The sequence below is a fragment of the Colias croceus genome, chromosome W (genome assembly GCF_905220415.1).
Source record: "Colias croceus chromosome W, ilColCroc2.1".
Taxonomy (NCBI): Eukaryota; Metazoa; Arthropoda; class Insecta; order Lepidoptera; family Pieridae; genus Colias; species Colias croceus.
In genome coordinates, this window is record NC_059567.1 from 956,343 (window position 1) to 969,497 (window position 13,155).

The following is a 13,155-nucleotide window of genomic DNA, read 5'->3' on the forward strand; positions in this document are numbered from 1 at the left end:
ATTTCATAAAATCAAATATATTCCTACATACACATTCCTTTGTATTATTACAATTAAACATCTAGTTTCTGTTCTAGATTCGATTGTTATCAAATTGTAGTTACATATTACAATGTTGTATACAATAATTATTAAACCATGTTAGCAACAAAGCTTCAAATGATTCAAAGTAGGTATGCGGTAATATGATCGCTACAAAATTTATGTGTGAAACATTGAGATATACTTATGGAGACGACACCGCCTACATCACTTATGTTCCGCTCAACATACGCCATATGGCGTAACTGCACGCTCATTTTTTATTTGTTTTAAAGTGAAATATGCCTTCGTGTGTGTTACGATATTGCACAAATAATACAAATAATACAGAAAAGTGCAAAGGAATAACTTTCATCGGTAAGTACTTAGGTACTAACTAGATAATAATTTTTAAAACTTAGAGCAAAAAAATGGCGCACAGATTTTGTTCGTGGTGTCTCTTCCATACGTAGTAATATTAACTCAATGATGTGAAATGGATTTGATACGAGCGTCGAGCATGTAAAGCGATTCCCCGGTCAATTTATTTTGTTTTCATATCTATTGGTATCATATTCAAATTATTTGAAATAAATTATACTTATTATATGGTTTTGGTAGCGTTGAAACTCGTGCAATTCCAGATAATTGTAATATTATGTTCGGTAGTCTATTTTATGAACGTAACGAAGTGTGGGTACTAAACATTTGTGCTTTTCTTATAATTTAACTAGCTTAGAGCCCGTGGCTTCGCCTGCTTTGTCTAAAACCTAATAAATTATATACTAAAAGCTTCCTCTTGAATTACTCTATCTATTAACACATTAACTGCCAGAGTAATAATGACGAAAATCACAAAAAAAATTTTTAGTGCCAATTGATGTTATGGGTCTAGATATATATAGTATTAAATTTTGGGTTCAATCGGACGCAGGGTTCCGTAGAAAAGTAAAAAAAACTTCACGAGGTCACCGGTACCCTACATGGCGCACAGAAATAATTTAGTTGATTTCTGTTACCAGGCGCCGTGCGGTCCCCTCTCCGGACCTAAACTCCGGGCACCCGCGCACCTCAGTCAAAGACAAAAAGATTAATTAAATTACTCGGCGATTTAACTACTCGTTTTATTTTTCTTCCTATTCTAATGCATTCACAACCATTTTTAAATAAATACGTTTAAAATAAGAAAAAAAATAATGTTCTGGGCATTTTCACGTTATTGAAGGTTTACCTTCACTAATTCAAAATATTCTTACGTTACATAGAAACCATGCGAAAGTATTACACCTGAGCGCCATTCCGGTCACTTTATAATAAGAAATCTACGGAAAAAGCGTCCTACGGCGCCTAAATCATCTATGAAAACAGGTCTACCGTGAGGTCACCGGTGTCCTACGCGGCTCCTTAATACAAGTCCGCTTCCGGTCACCGGTGCCCTACATGGCAGTCAATGTGTTAAAAAAACTGCATCAAAATCCGTTGCGTAGTTTTAATGATTTAAGCATACTCTGTCCCTATGTCTCTTTGGACATAGAGACAGAGAAAGCGCGACTTTGTTTTATACTATGTAGTGATTTTCAATATTTTTCAAGCTAATCAGTGTACAAACGTAACAATTATTATTATGTCTTGGAAGGTAAGTCTCTATTATGTTTCCATTTTTATCAGATTGATGTTTGTTGATAATTATTTCCTTTTTAGGTATTCAATTTACGAGAAAATTCTTCGCTCTCCATAACATACGTAGGTTACTATTGTAGAAATATAATTTGGAACAGCTTACAACCTACAGAAAAGATAACAAACCGACACACCATATATTTTTAAACTTAAATCACAATGGAAAAGGCCTCATTTCTGCTATCGATTTTGACTAAGCAGCCCAATTGAGTATAAAAATACCATTCATGTATTATTACTTATAACGACTCAAAGTTCCCAAAAGAAGCAAGTTGAATGATAAATGTTTGAGTTTGATACGGGATTATAACACAAATATGAGGAAGGAATTCGGAGGATATTAATTTGCAGTTTATTAAAAGTGTAGCAAACATATACCTAAATGTTAAGGCAAAATATAGAGCTCGAGAACTATTGAATATGTTAAGAAGAAATAAATTAACATGTTGTACAGTTATGAGAGATAATTACGATATTAATGCCTTTTTTCATTCGGAAATTAAAAAATTGTCAAAGGCAAATGCTTATAAAAATCCTTGAGTCGGATAAATACATCATTATTTTTTGCAAGTAATGCAATATTTGTGACTTGTATCTTTGTAAAGATGCTTCCAATTTGTAAACGAATATATAATAATAGATGGTAACATTTAATTTTTGCTGAATAGTTTCAAAATTGCTTATAAGTCAAAATATAATACATAAATATTGTATAATACATAAATAAATATTGCTAACTTGTTTTTTATTTTGCATCTTTTAAAGACACAACGGAAAAGAAATAAGATTTTATATCCTTATAAAAATGTTAATATTAAAATTCACCGTCGCCTGGTTAACTTTTAATCAAAGTGTTAACTTGCTATTAATTTCTAATTAAAAGCGTTTGTTGTTACTGACTTCTATAAAATTTTTCAGTGACAAAGAAACGCCTTTAAAGTTAGGAACAGTTTTCTACATATTTAATTAAATATATTTTGCATCTTTATCTTTAAGTCGTGTAGTTACGAATTTTTAAGAAAATACTTAAATCAAGTGGTAGTTATTATAAAATATTAAGCAGTAAAGAGGAATCAATTTATCTATTCATATTTTATTATTATGAATAATTGTCAATGTTTCCTCTACTGATTCTATATTTTCTCAACTTAATAAATAACACGAATTGATTGCCTTCTTTGGAAGGCTGAAGATATATCGATGTGATACCTACATCTAGCTATATATTCTGCAGACCTGAGTATTTTGAAACAAGTTCTGAAGAATATGTAGTCAGATGTGTATTCATAAACAGTACCACTACTATCAAGAAAGAAAAACGTTAACAGATAAATTGGTATTGTATTATTCATAGTAATTATTAATAATATTGAATTTGTTGTTATATTATATTTGAATACAAGTAGAAGATTTTTAGGACTTAAATTAGAGCATATTTATAATATAATATGTATAACCTTAAAGAGTTAGGAAAAAAATTTACTTGTGTAATAAAATATGTTATATATTTAGGAACAGAAGTGGGAATGAAAAAAAAACACAACGTAGGTAACAAATATAATCAAAACTCGTTAATTTAATTTAACATTTACAAAATTTACAAAATAATGAAATAATTTCACACTGATTTTTAAAACTCACTTTCACTAATTTACTTAATTGTAATAAAAAAAAAACTTATATAATGCAAAGCACAATAATATGGCAGTTGACTCCACAAACGGGCAGAGTTGTAGTCTGTCAATTGACTCGCGACGAATGGTGCCGCGAATGAGCGCGCCAGCGCTTTTATTTGCAAATCCGCCACCACCTGTCATCCCTTCTATTGGCGCTGTCTTAGTTTTTGTCTAACAATATAATATGTTTTAAGCCGAATTTTTATATTTATATAAAAAATATTTTTTATATTTAATGTTTATAAACATTTTAGGGTAATTAAATTCATTTATTCGAAAGACAAAACAGACTCAAAACAAATAATAACAAATGGCTAATTACAGGTTTTTTATCCCGTGTTTTCAAGGAAAAGAGCTTAAAATACTTTGCAGCTATCGGTATGTATATAAACGGAAAATTTGTATCTTGGATGGATACAGCCTTGATCGCCTTAACAATGACGTCACGCTACAAAGGCAGGAAAGGGAAATACGGTAACATGATACATGGCATTTAATTACTTGCTCATTTAATTGGTGCTATATTTATTACTAGCTGTGCTCCGCGGTTTTACTCGCATTGCTCCACTCCTGTTTGTCTTAGCGAGATGATAGCCTATTATAGCTTTCCTCGATAAATGGGCTATCTTACACCGAAAGAATTTTTAAAATTGGACCAGTAGCTCCTAATATTAGCGCGTTAAAACAAACAAACAAACTCTTCAGCTTTCTAATATTAGTATAGATTGAATGGATAATATTTATTTACATGTTTATAATTGTTTAATTTTTAATTATAGGTAGATCCTGGTTTGGTGACAACAACTGATACACTGAGAAGCTTGGGAGGAGATTGATTGAAGGTTTACATAGCATGTTGCAACAAATAATCTATTGTTCGCTTATAGTCTAAGATCCGAACCCAAATCGACCTTCACCGGGGTGAAAATAGAATGAGATCAATTTTATAATAATTTGATCTCACTCTATTATCGCTCCGGTGATTTAGTTTCGGATCAACTAGGTACTATAAAAATTACAACAATCAATAACATCTAATAGCAACTACGTGAGAAGAAACATATCAAAACAAGTAGCATATAAAGGCTTAAATAATTAGCTTCCCGATAGGTATCATTTTCTAAAACATCTATGCATCAGACTTTACAAATGAACATGGCTTAAAATAGGGTTCCGCCGTTATTTTCTAAATTTAAAACATCGATACGCTGTGTCTCGAATCAGGTATGGATTGAGTCCTTAAATAATTTTCCTTATTTATAAATTCAATTTATTGATTAATCTATATTACATTTTTTAGTTCAGTGATCCCGAGGTTTTAAGGGGTTGTCGTGATGTGATCTGGACAATCAAAACTTCTTACGGACTGTCAGTGGTAGCTACAAGATAATATTGATTCTACATAATATATTGGGTGAAGCATTATAACGGTTAGTAATAGTTGATGCAGTTATTATTTACCTTCGTTTTATTCACCCATTCATTTTAATCCTAACCTTATTTTAGTGGGCCATTGAACAATCTACAGTACCTACTATACGGGTAATGTGATAGGTTTTTAGAAACATAATTATTGTCTTTCTTTTTTCAGGTGTTTAAGACGTGGAGTTCAAGAACTTCAAGATTTCATCAACAGTCAGTCTGCACACGCCGAATTTATTAGTATATTTGAATTAGAAATTTGATTTTGAACTTATAAGATTTCAAAGTCTCTGTTTCAAAATATTATTATAAATATATAAATAATTTAAAATGAGTTCGTCAATAATTAATATAACATTGTAATATTGCTGCGTGTATTGTCCACTCAAAATGTATTAATGAGGAATTGATACTGTCATTTTTGTTCTGTTATTTTGTTTGTAAATAAAGTATTACATAAAGTTATTTGAAAGCATGTATGAAGATGAAAACTAGTTAAAAATTGATTCACCAAATTATAATATTGTTATCATTATTTAGTTTTAATTATATGTTTATTGTATCCATTCATTTTGCTTTTATTGATATGAGAGAACGATATTGTAATTAATAAATTATAACAGTGTTGTAAAATCACTTAACTATTGTTATATTTCTTGAAATAAAAACGTCAAAAAGATTGTCATGTTCTTAGGTCATGTTTATAAAATGTTTTTTTAGTTTGCATTTGCGAAGGTTCCTTTTTTACACATAACAGGAATATTGGACATATTATATAAAATGTATGAGAATATTGCATTTTTAAGTAGTTCGTCGTTACATCGAAATTCTAAAAAATGCTTATAGCTCATGCTTTTTACTAACAACTGGAATTGAAGATTGACGACGGTTTATCTAATCTGTGTTATTATTTTATTGTATTATAACTTTACTTATTAACTAAAAAGGAACTAATTTGTCTTAGTTAAAGAAGTTTAATTAAGCCAAATTAGTTGCAATGAGTTTATAAGTATCAACTATCACTTGATTTCGTTTAATTTTCTTGTCAATTGGTTAAAGTGAATTCTAAATATTAAGTAGTCTATGCAAACTATGTTTTCTTCACAGTATTATAATAGATTCAGTTTTTTAATAATCCATACTAGGTATATTATTAATAATTATTATAAATGCGAAAGTAACTCTGTCTGTCTGTTACTCAATCACGCCTTAACTACTGAAATAATTTGCATGAAATTTGGTATAGAGATATTCTGATACCCGAGAAAAGACATAGGATAGGTTTTATCCCGGAAATCCCACCGGAACGGGAACTATGCGGGTTTTTCTTTGACTTCACGGGCGATGCCGCGGGCGGAAAGCTAGGTTTAATATATTTTGGTAAAGAAAATGTTAATTTTAAGATTGTTTACTGTAATATGTAAATATGTAAAGTAAGAGAATATTGCATTTTTGGAAATCACGTGATTTTAAACGAATTTCGAAAAATGTGACGATCTCCCGCTTTATTTCATCTTCGAGGAAGATTGAAGAAATTAGCGGAGAAGAAATAAATTAATCTAGTTGTTATCAATAAATTATGTAAATTCTGTTTATTTCGAATATTATTAAAATTAACAAAAAAAAAATGAAAATATATATTTTAACAACCGGGGTGTCAGAAAACCCTACATTTGAATATTGTTTTAAACTTTATCTTAATTATGAAGGTTTAGGTTTATTAAATAATTTAATTTAATATTAATAATCAATGCCCTGTTTTTCATATTACACTGTGTTCAAATTACTAAAAAGACAAAAATAGATTATTAATTTATCCTCTAACCGAAACCTACAAAAAAACCTATCTACTTACGGCTGCTATTTCGAATACCAGTTTTTATAATAATATAACTTATTTGATATGAAATCTTATACCTACGTAAAATTGTGAAAATAATAAAAATTTATTGAAATTAAAAAATAAATAGTCTTTACTTTCCCTCCAGTAAGTAGAAATAATAAGACGTAAAAGTTGAATTGGTCTATGCACATGCGTTGGTTGGTTAATTTTGATGACGATCAATAAAGCTATAGTTTCACTGATCGATTTTATCTCCAAAGCTGTCAAACTTAGTGATATTTTCATACTAGCTGTGCACCCGGGCTTTGTCGCCTTTCGTGTTTGAACACTTTCGGATATCGTAACTGTCACCTACTCAGCCTCAATGATTTCCAAGAAAAATGTGTTTTTTTTTTCTTTTGGTATTAAATATTTTATAAATTATGTGTTGTTTTATTTAATCCTTTAGTAGAGTATTATATATCTATAAACAAATTAATCGCAATATGTGCTCGAAAACTGCTGAACCGATTTCGTTAATTATTTTTTTTATAATATTCCTTGAAGTACGAGGTTGTTTCTTATGAAGAGAAAACCAATACAAAATGTGTACTACGAGTGAATCCGGGGCGGACCGCTAGTATTGTATATATTAGGATATCACTAGGTCAAGGTCAAGGTCAAGGTCAAGGTCAGATTCAATCGATTTTATCTCATCGATTTTAGATTAAAGTATATTTTTATATGTATATGGCTCAATACATAAAAATGAATCGCAAAATGTGTTGGTAAGCGCTTAATTCGAAAAATGCTGAACCGATTTCGTTAATTCTTTTTATAATATTTCTTGAACTACGATCAAGGTCAAGGTCAAAGTCAGATTCAATCGATTTTATCTCATCGATTTAAGATTGAAGTATATCTATACTAATATTATAAAGAGGAAAGGTTTGTCTGTATGTATGTATGTATGGTTTTCACGCATAAACTACTGAACCGATTACAATGAAATTTAGCACACGTATAGAGGGTAACTTGGATTAAGAAAAGAAAAAAAGAAAAGAAAAGAAACATTTATTTATCAAGGACAGCACAACACACACACATAAAACATAAAGAACCGTAAAAGATAAATAAGAAAGCACCACGACAAGAAAATAGCAACAATAACACTTAAATTAATAACATAAAAAAGCACGTAGAGAAAATAAAATTGATAATCAGTATTTTTTTTATTAAGGTGTGTCATACGACCCTGACAAAAAGGAGACAGCTCAGCATATGCTGCAACGTTCCGGAACATTGCCAGCGCTGTTTTTCAGTGCCCCCTTTATTATGAAGGCTTCGAGTTGGGACGAAAGGAGTAACCTAGGTTTACATATATACATAGATACACAAAAAATTAAATAAATGAGATATAATAAACTTATAGATAGGTACGATGATACAACGCGACTAACGATGAATATAAATACATAATAAATACATAAATAATAAATATTTCAGGGCAATTTTCACGTAAATTTAATTTAATTTACCACTAAAACTGGATTTGGTGTGCTAATAATATACTTTTAAATTTAGATTTAAAAGTATATAGTGTTCGTAGATTCCGTAACGGTGGAGGCAAGTTGTTCCAGCATTTAGTGGCGTTATATTTAAAGCTACCCTTAAAACAAGCGGAATGGTGTTTGGGTACGAGGAGTTTATTGGCAGCATCCCTGGTGTTGTATTTGGTGTTTTGTTCACTCCTCCAAATAAGTTTTTCGAACAGATAGTGAGGCGATTCTGTTTTGACAACACCAAAGAGAAGGGATGCAAAGTGCAATTGCCTGTGGTGCTCCATGTTTAGACATCGCGCATTATTAAGATGGGGCGTGATGTGATCCCTCGGTGGGACATTCCAGCAGAACCGTGCACATGCATTCTGCACTCGCTGGATTACACGTTTTGTATGACCTAATAACCGGTGTCCATACATCACATCCATATAATTGAACTTTGATAGAACTAGACTATCACATAATTTGAGTCTGAGACTGGGTTCAATATATTGTCTGATGCGATATAAAACCTTAAGTCTATAGAAACAATTAGCTGCTGTAGAGCTAATGTACTTCTCAAATCTCAGATTCTCATCAAAAATGATGCCCAGGTTTCTAACCTCCTCAACACGCTGTATGGGTACCCCGTCTATGCATAAAGATACAGATGGCAGCTTATTTTTTATTATTTTGACAGTAGAGGGGGTTCCGAGTATCATATATTTGGTCTTATTGGGGTTGAGAACAAGAGAGTTATTTTCCGACCACATTCGTATTGAATCCAAATCTAAATTCAGCTTTTCTTCTGCAACTTGCGTCTCATGTGGGCGGAATGAAATATATAACTGTACGTCATCTGCATAAATGTGGTACCGACACGATTTTATTCGCGTCACTATGTCTGCACTGTACAGTATATATAAGAGGGGCCCCAAAATAGATCCTTGAGGCACTCCTCGTGTTACCGCTTTACATTCAGAGAGCATAGTTCTTCCATCCTCCTCTGCGACGGAAACAGTCTGAGTACGTGACGATAGGTAGCTATTAAACCACTTTACGGTCAATGAGCTTAAACCGTAATAAGTGAGTTTAGATAGCAGCAAAGGCACGTTTATGGTTTCAAATGCTCGCGTGTAGTCCAGTAATACCAGGAATGTACCTTTGCCCTCATCTTGAGCCGATAATATATCGTCTACAACGTCCGTTATGGCTGTTGCAGTACTTTTGTTTTTTCTAAAACCAGACTGACGATCTGGGAGGATATTATTGGTCTCTAAGAACTTCATTAACTGCTTATACACTATTTTTTCAATAACCTTGGAAAGGCAAGGCAGTATACTTATTGGCCGAAGGTCCTTCAGGACTTGTGGATTATTGATTTTCGGTACAGGACGAACGAGAGCACTTTTCCACAAACCAGGGAAGATGCCAGTGTTTAGAGATTCATTAATAATATGCGTTAGTATCGGTAAGGTAGAAGGTAAAGTGGATTTAAACATGTCTAAAGATATGTCATCAATTCCAATAGCTTGTGACTTTAGTTCCTTTAAAGTGCTCAACACCAATGACTCATTTACGTTCGTAAAATTGAAAATAGCATCACTGTGTCGATTAAATTCATAATATGTTAATATGGAAAGATGTAATTGGGCTTTACCAGGGACATTTAGAAAGTGGCTATTTAATATATTGGGATTATTGAGATGAGAAGGTAACAATGAATCCTTTTTAGAATTGATGGTAACATTGTCTTTTATGTGTTTCCACATGATCTTAGGTTTGTTTGAATTAGAATTAATGTATGAATTAAAGTAAACCTGTTTTTCACGATTTAAAGCTAAGCTGGTGAAATTTTTTAAATCCTTGTAATAATGTTTGTGTGCATCCTCCTTAGTGAGACGCGCTCTAATTCTAGCCTCATCGCGTAATTGGAACATTTTTTTAATGTTCTGTGTAATCCAGGGCGGCCGTTTCGTCTTGACGAAAATCCTTTTCTTAGGTGCAAATATATCATAAAGAGATATGATATATGAAGTCAGCATGTTAACCATTTCATCCACGTTATGAAAAGAGAACAGAAATGACCAATCGATATTATTCAGAGACTGATTAAAGTTATCTATATTAATGTTCGCTATAGGCCTGAAAGTGATAAATTTAGGTTTAGCTTTTTTCTTATAAATATTGAGTGTGCAGGAAACAAAAGCATGGCTGCTGAGTTCCTCTATGTGGTCTACCGCTAAATTACTCACTGGAACATTTGTGCATATTACCTCTAATAAAGTTTGGTTGAACCGTGTAAAATGTGTCGGCTGTGATACTTGTTGCGTTAAATTGACACTTTGAAGAAAATTTTTTAGTTTAATACAGTTTATATGGTCGTCGTCCAAGAGATTGATATTAAAATCCCCTACGAGAATAAGGCTGTCACACCACACAAAAGAACCAATAGAATCAGTAAGCGCATCTAGGAACAAATTAATATCCAGCCAGGGAGGGCGGTAAGCAGTACCGACCACGATGTTCTCGCCACCTAAGTTAATCTTAAGCCACATCTGTTCCACGCCATGCGCTAGCGGATGTGGTGTAACTCTCACCGACGTACCAATTTTAATATAAAAACCAACTCCCCCACCTCGAGAACGGAGAGTGAGCGGCCGAGGAACGTGGCGTAACCTGTAGCCCGGCACAACCGGAGCGCGCCCCTCCTCGCCATCCCTCAGCCAAGTCTCGTTGATAGCCATCACATCTACTTTATGGCGCTCCATTGCCACCAGAAACTCATCATGCCTCGTACCCAAAGAACCAGGATTCAGAAGACCAACTTTAAATTTATTTTTGTTGTTCATTGTTATTGCAAATGTATAAATATAAGAAACGCAAATAAATTAAATATAATCTATTATAATAAAACTTTAAAACGTATACACAAACTATAATACTAGAAGAGACAAGTAGAAGCATTAAAGAAGACATTATTAAGATATTTAATGAATTAAATATAAAAATAAAATGTAAAATACAAGGGACATAGTCTTTTAAACTCGAGAAACAATTGACACACCTCAATAAATCCGACTGCGTGGAGAATAAAATTATATAAATCGCATAGCAAAGACATCTAGATTTACATATTATTATAACAAATTTTGCGAAATTAAAAACAAATTGTCCCATAATCTTTTGAAAGTGAGTATTTAAGCGAAGCGGTATTTCGATCTCAAAATTAACTTTATGATGCTCCCTATACTCCCCTTTTTTACAATAATTTAATTCTAATATTAAAAGATAACATTTATTAAATAATATTGAGAAACTAAATCTATACATTGAACATAACACTAAACATGTAATATTTTTCATACAATGAGTGTTTAAAAATACAACTAGCCAATAGATGTTTAAATTGAACAATGGGAAAGTTTGGTAATAACACGTATAATATATTTTTGTAAGAAGAAATTCACGATATAATATTACGTATGTTAAATAAGGATGTATTAAAACATGGCTGGCCGTTACATGAATCATTAACGTAATAATCTTACAACGTTTGTACGATATACATCTAACGCTATGTATAATAATAACATAATGAAATATTACAAAAAGAACGCGTACAAGTGATAACTGCGTTAAAAACAACCGACTTCAAACTTGCACTTGCAAAATTTACAAATAGCTACAGACAAAAATGCTCATAAAATAAAAACTACTGGGCCTATCCGAATAAAATTTTTATGGGACCAATTCGACACCATCCCGCATCGAACAAAAAAAGAATCACGTAAATCGGTTCAGAAACCTCGGAGTAATCGGTGTACATACATAAAAAAAAAAAAAAATATATACCGGCCGAATTGATAACCTCCTCCTTTTTTTTGAAGTCGGTTAACTGTCAAACTTAGTGATATTTTCATACTAGCTGTGCACCCGGGCTTTGTCGCCTTTCGTGTTTGAACACTTTCGGATATCGTAACTGTCACCTACTCAGCCTCAATGATTTCCAAGAAAAATGTGTTTTATTTTATTTTTATTAAATATTTTATAAATTATGTGTTGTTTTATTTAATCCTTTAGTAGAGTATTATATATCTATAAACAAATTAATCGCAATATGTGCTCGAGAACTGCTGAACCGATTTCGTTAATTATTTTTTTTATAATATTCCTTGAAGTACGAGGTTGTTTCTTATGAAGAGAAAACCAATACAAAATTGTGTACTACGAGTGAATCCGGGGCGGACCGCTAGTATTGTATATATTAGGATATCACTAGGTCAAGGTCAAGGTCAAGGTCAAGGTCAGATTCAATCGATTTTATCTCATCGATTTTAGATTAAAGTATATTTTTATATGTATATGGCTCAATACATAAAAATGAATCGCAAAATGTGTTGGTAAGCGCTTAATTCGAAAAATGCTGAACCGATTTCGTTAATTCTTTTTATAATATTTCTTGAACTACGATCAAGGTCAAGGTCAAGGTCAGATTCAATCGATTTTATCTCATCGATTTAAGATTGAAGTATATCTATACTAATATTATAAAGAGGAAAGGTTTGTCTGTATGTATGTATGTATGGTTTTCACGCATAAACTACTGAACCGATTACAATGAAATTTAGCACACGTATAGAGGGTAACTTGGATTAAGAAAAGAAAAAAAGAAAAGAAAAGAAACATTTATTTATCAAGGACAGCACAACACACACACATAAAACATAAAGAACCGTAAAAGATAAATAAGAAAGCACCACGACAAGAAAATAGCAACAATAACACTTAAATGATTAACATAAAAAAGCACGTAGAGAAAATAAAATTGATAATCAGTATTTTTTTTATTAAGGTGTGTCATACGACCCTGACAAAAAGGAGACAGCTCAGCATATGCTGCAACGTTCCGGAACATTGCCAGCGCTGTTTTTCAGTGCCCCCTTTATTATGAAGGCTTCGAGTTGGGACGAAAGGAGTAACCTAGGTTTAC

The 13,155-nt window shown here is 32.1% G+C and overlaps 1 protein-coding gene and 1 long non-coding RNA gene across 4 annotated transcripts in view; one reads left to right on the plus strand and one right to left on the minus strand.

Annotated features, from left to right (window-relative positions):
• LOC123704897 overlaps window positions 1-13,155 on the minus strand; it is a 490,404-nt gene that overhangs the window by 322,672 nt on the left and 154,577 nt on the right. The window lies entirely within an intron of this gene.
• Window positions 3,624-5,305, plus strand: LOC123704906. Of its 2 annotated transcripts, XR_006753222.1 has the most exons (4): window positions 3,624-3,851; window positions 4,419-4,601; window positions 4,678-4,807; window positions 4,969-5,305. It is a non-coding gene; the product is annotated as an uncharacterized LOC123704906 (long non-coding RNA). The 2 variants fall into 2 exon arrangements; XR_006753221.1 differs by lacking the exon at window positions 3,624-3,851 and having other exon boundaries at window positions 4,078-4,601.